General features: G+C 37.4%; 1 long non-coding RNA gene across 1 annotated transcript; it reads right to left on the reverse strand.

Moving 5' to 3' along the window:
• Window positions 1–3,430: 3,430 nt before the first annotated feature.
• On the reverse strand, window positions 3,431–5,488 carry LOC132121895 (uncharacterized). Its single transcript, XR_009426328.1, has 3 exons — window positions 5,321–5,488; window positions 5,128–5,218; window positions 3,431–3,491 (listed from the first exon to the last, which is right to left on the reverse strand). It is a non-coding gene; the product is annotated as an uncharacterized LOC132121895 (long non-coding RNA).
• Window positions 5,489–5,690: the final 202 nt, after the last annotated feature.

The raw sequence follows: 5,690 nt of genomic DNA on the forward strand, positions 1-5,690 counted from the left end.
GAGGGAGAGGGGGTGTGGGGTGTGAAGGGAAATCACACACACCAAAGATAAAAATATGAGGATATTTGAGGGGAAAAAGTTTCTATACTCAAAACTTTTTATTATTATTTTTTTTTATTATTGAACCTCTTTTCATGCATTTTACCTTATATGTGTTTTGCATCAAGGACAGTCACAATACAATAAATAATACATATATAAAACCCATAGCATTCTTAGCACTACTAGTGGACATTTCATTTGAAATCTGCAATGACCCGAGGCAACATATTTTATGTTTTCCAAAATTCATGTTGAGTCACGTTTTTCCCATGAGACAGGCTGGTAATGGAGGCTAGCAGTCAGTTCATTAATTACACACACACACACACACACACACACACACACACACACACACACACACACACACACACACACACACACACACACACAAAAAAACATATTTTGTCTTACCAAGAGGAGTTCCTTTCGAAAGCCTTTGTCTATGGAGGTTTGTTGAGCAGAAGTTTCATCTTCCCCGGGGTTGTTCTTTTTTTTCACTCTCTCTGACAGGTCTGGAAGGATAATAGATGTGATCATGGTTCAGACTGTTTCTCTAACATTTGTCATTCAGTTATCAAACTGCCAATTCTGCTCTTGTCAGGTAAGTGTGTTTGGGAGACAAGAAAGCCAGGAGGGAGGTCCTTGTTGATCCAATTTTGGACAGATTTTTATTGAATAGCCTATCAAATGTGTGCATGAAATAGACTGTGTGTGTGTGTGTGTGTGCGTGTGTGTGTGTGCATGCGTGTGTGCGTGCATGCACGCGATCATCACACTTGGATGAAGATGTTCTGTGTGTTTTCAGGGATGTAAATCCTTTTCTTGGCATGCAATAGTCCCAAAGCACCCATCAAACTGTCCTTCAGCTGCCAGCCTTACACACACACACCCTCAAACACATGTACACACACTCTCTGCAGGACATTTGTTTCTATTTCTGTCATATTATCTAAATTAAAGCATTCTGGCTTTATTATAAAATATGTCATTCACTGGTTTCTTCAGTGACAACAAAATGGACATGACGTAACTGAATTTGTATGTTTTAAATGCTTCATGTTACACCTTAGTTTACATCCATCTGAGCTGAATGGTTATATTTTGTTAAAGTGATCCACTAGTGGCACAGAAATAATTAACATTCTTGAACAAGGTCATAATACTTGGAGGAGTCAGTGAGATACTATAATAGTTTTTATTAAGATTTTGAATTAGTATTTTATTTGCTTATATATATATATTGGCACAGGAACTATATACTTCACCCCTTATGCACTTTACCCTAAACCAATGTTCTTCTGCTAGAAGTGAATGACAGATTCTATATTAGTGAAGACATGTAGTCTGCCTGTATTTTCACACTGTGGTTGCATGTCAGGAACTCTATCTAGAATACATCATGCTCTGTGCCTCTTCATATCCATCTCGCTGACAGCTTGCACCGATAAAAACAAGGTGCTTGAACATGAGATATTAATCATTGTTTGTAGAATGAGCAGATGTGGAGTTTCACGTCATCAGGTTTGAAAAAGCAAAAATAAATAAATAACCTAACACATTAAGACTATCTGCAGTATACGCAAGCAATTAGTTATGGCTTGAGTCAGAACCGCAAATGGTTGAAAAAGGCGAAATGCAACAAACAAGGCAGTTTTAAAATCCATAAAACTGTACTGAAATTATTAGCCTGTCTTTTTCTATGCCTTTGCCATTAAACACCATTATTTGCTTCTGTAGTATTGACGTGTTAAACATACTGCAACTCTTGGTCCATTTTCACCCATTTATGACATTAATAATTGGCTCTAGAGAAATGTCTAAGATTTTGATGGGCAAGAAATTAAAATGTGATTTCATTTACCCAGTGGCCTACAGCTGTGACTGCAACTGCTTTTAAACTTTAGATGCACACTAAAATTTCACTTTCTTTCTTTCTTTCTTTCTTTCTTTCTTTCTTTCTTTCTTTCTTTCTTTCTTATCTAAGCATATTTCTCTCCTGATTCAGATTACTATTTCACTGGAGAAAACAATAATACTTTTTTTAGCTGGAAGCAATAGTTTAAAGTTAAAAAGTCTTGATGGATGTTTCTCACAAACACTCAGATTTTCACTTCACGAGGTGTTAATTGATGAACAAAAGCTCCATCATCGTGGATAGCCTTAGGGTGAGTACATTTTCGGAAGAATCTCATTTTTGAGTGCACTGTTCCTTTAACAGTGTTATAATAGCACTTCAAATCTCTTGTGTGCTATACTCATGTGATCAAATGATACCTATCTGTGAGAAACATATCCAAATTTAATCTGATTGCTGATCATCTAAAATACAATTCCATTGTGTTCAATTAAAAAGTTCTCATTCTGTAAATGGAATTTAAGAATCTTGAAAAAGTGAAGGAATATCAGTATATAACAGTTCATTTAAGTCTCGTTCCCACACAAAGTGATCATATTAGTTTAAAGCATTAAAATATATTGAATAAGTAACATTTTAATTTTTAGAGATTGGCAGTGTAATTAATCACCACTTTTTCTTTGCAATAATATACTTAATTTTGGGATGAGCTATTTCTTAGGATTAGATTCCTTCTTATAAATGTAGTAATGTTTTATAGGCAATTGAGATTTTTAAAGTTCTCTGAGTTCAACAAACTTATGACACACAGCGAATGCGAAGTAACAAAAACACCTTTTTCTTTTTTGATTTTTACAAAGATATATAATATGGAAAAAAAATCCCATATATAAGGATTGCATAATTCATAAGAAATCACAGGCGTTGTAAAACTGTATCATCTAAAAGAATTATTAAAATTGTAACTATATAACTTTAAATTTAATGTTGGCCTAAGGCAAAACTGCATTAATCTGCTGAGCGAGAGCCTGTAGAAAGTTAGCATTAGGTGAAACTGCATTCTCTCTTCTGCACTCCAGCAAAAACTGCTGCTGAATCTAAAATCATTGTTGACTTTTGCCAAATGTCACACTCAAATGTGCAACTCTGAATGAAGAGATTAGAGACACTCACAGATGAGCTGCTAAATGTCTGCAGATATTCTACAGTATTTTTCCTTGGTGTCAGCTTGTCTGATTAATTCAATTCAATTCAATTCAAGTTTATTTGTATAGCGCTTTTTACAATACAAATCGTTACAAAGCAACTTTACAGAAAATTATGTTTCTACAATATTTAGTAGTAGCTAGTAGTTTGTGCACGTTTGACAGGATTTTAGAAAAAGAAAAATAATAATAATAATACAAGACGTAGTCAGCTAGATGATGAACTATCAATATTATTAATTAATAGTAATTATATGATGCAGTCACACATGTAGCAATAATTGTTAGTTCTGTTTGTTGATTCAAGGTTAGGATCATCTGGGGTCCTCTGAGGGTCAGCATCATCTCTTCTCAGGTGTTCTGGATCCAGACTGGAGCTTGTGTAAATCCTAGTTACCACGGGATGTTAATCCCGTGGCAAAACATAGAAACAAAATAGAGACATCATTAGCATAGCTGCTGATCCAACAAAGTAAAATTAGTTTAACCCAAGCTAAAGAATAAAAATGCAGATGCAACTACACTCAGAATTTAAGAGATACATTATTCGAATGCTTGGCGAAAGAGATGCGTTTTTAATCTAGATTTAAACAGAGAGAGTGTGTCTGAACCCCGAACATTATCAGGAAGGCTATTCCAGAGTTTGGGAGCCAAATGTGAAAAAGCTCTACCTCCTTTAGTGGACTTTGCTATCCTAGGAACTACCAAAAGTCCAGCGTTTTGTGACCTTAGGGAGCGTGATGGGTTGTAGCGTGGTAGAAGTCTAGTTAGGTACGCAGGAGCTAAACCATTTAGGGCCTTATAGGTAAGTAATGATAATTTGTAACTGATACGGAACTTAATAGGTAGCCAGTGCAGAGACTGTAAAATTGGGGTAATATGATCATATTTTCTTGACCTGGTAAGGACTCTAGCTGCTGCATTTTGGACTACCTGTAGCTTGTTTATTGACGAAGCAGGACAACCACCTAGAAGTGCATTTTCTCTAACCTTTTTCAATTTGATGGGGGCAACAGCTTCTAATGTATTAGAGAAAATAGTGCCCATGTTGTCAGTAATTTTGTCTAATTCATGTGTATTTTTGGGTACAAATAGCAGTTGAGATAGATCAGGCAGGTTATTTGTGAATCTTTCTTGGTAACGCTGAGACATATAGTTAATATCAGTTATACGCAGCATGCACGATACAAGGAAATGGTCTGTAATATCATCACTTTGGGGTACAATATCTATAGCAGTAAGATCGATTCCATGCGATATAATTAGATCTAGTGTATGATTAAAACGATGAGTGGGCCCCGTGACATTTTGCTTGACTCCAAAGGAGTTTATTAGGTCAGTAAACGCAAGTCCTAATGTATCATTTGCATTATCAACGTGAATATTAAAATCTCCCATGATTAGCGCCTTATCAACTGTAACTAGAAGGTCTGAGAGGAAATCTGCAAATTCTTTTAGGAATTCTGTATACGGCCCTGGTGGTCTATACACAGTAGCCAGAGCAAGAGATACATTAGACTTCTTTTGCATGTCTGACAGTGTAACATTTAGCAGAAGTATTTCAAAAGAGTTAAACCTGTATCCTGTTTTCTGGGTAACATTGAGAATATCACTATATATTGTTGCAACACCTCCGCCACGACCAGTCTGACGGGGCTCATGCTTATAACAGTAGTTTGGTGGAGTAGACTCATTTAGACCAAAATAATCATTTGGTTTTAGCCAGGTTTCAGTCAAGCAGAGGACATCAAAACTATTATCTGTGATCATTTCATTTACAATAACTGCTTTGGGTGTGAGCGATCTAATATTTATGAGCCCAAACTTTAAAAATTGTTTTTGTTCATTTACTTTACTTTTTTCTGGTTTAATTACGATAAGATTTTTTCTAGATCCTACATTATATTTTGACCTCACTATTCGGGGAACAGACACAGTCTTAATAGTTTTTACAGCGCAAGTACTTTTATAATTTAAGCGGGTGGAACAAAACTCATCATAATAGTTATTAGAGAATTGTCTTACTAGTCACATGGAGCGAAGTGTCCTGGAGATGTTGTCAGAGAGCAGCTCCGCTCCGATTCTGCTGGGGTGTAATCCATCAGCGCGAAACAGCCTAGGACGCTCCCAGAAAAGATTCCAGTTATTAACAAACAGCAGTTTCTGTTCTTTACACCATGACAACAACCATTCATTTAAAGCAAAAAGTCTACTGAACCTTTCGTGTCCTCGTCGATACGTGGGCAGTGGTCCTGACACGACAATCGTCGCCGCGGGCGTCGTGCTGCGAACCGTCTCGATCAGGCTGCTGAAGTCCCTCTTCAGCATCTCCGTCTGCCGCAGCGTGGTGTCGTTAACCCCGGCGTGAAGCACGACCGCTCTGGGGCTCTCGTCGACCTTCAGGATCGCAGGATCTGCGCAGAAACATCGAGAACACGAGCACCAGGCAAACAATGAGTGTGCACTTTACCTTCGGCTAACGTAGCACTTACGTGTCGGACGATGGAGTCTCCGATGATCACAACGTCGCGTCCTGTCTCGCGGAGGGGAGCAAAGTGGTTCCGGATGGAGATGTCGAAGGCAGGAGG

Source organism: Carassius carassius, chromosome 40 (genome assembly GCF_963082965.1).
Source record: "Carassius carassius chromosome 40, fCarCar2.1, whole genome shotgun sequence".
NCBI classification, from domain to species: domain Eukaryota; kingdom Metazoa; phylum Chordata; class Actinopteri; order Cypriniformes; family Cyprinidae; genus Carassius; species Carassius carassius.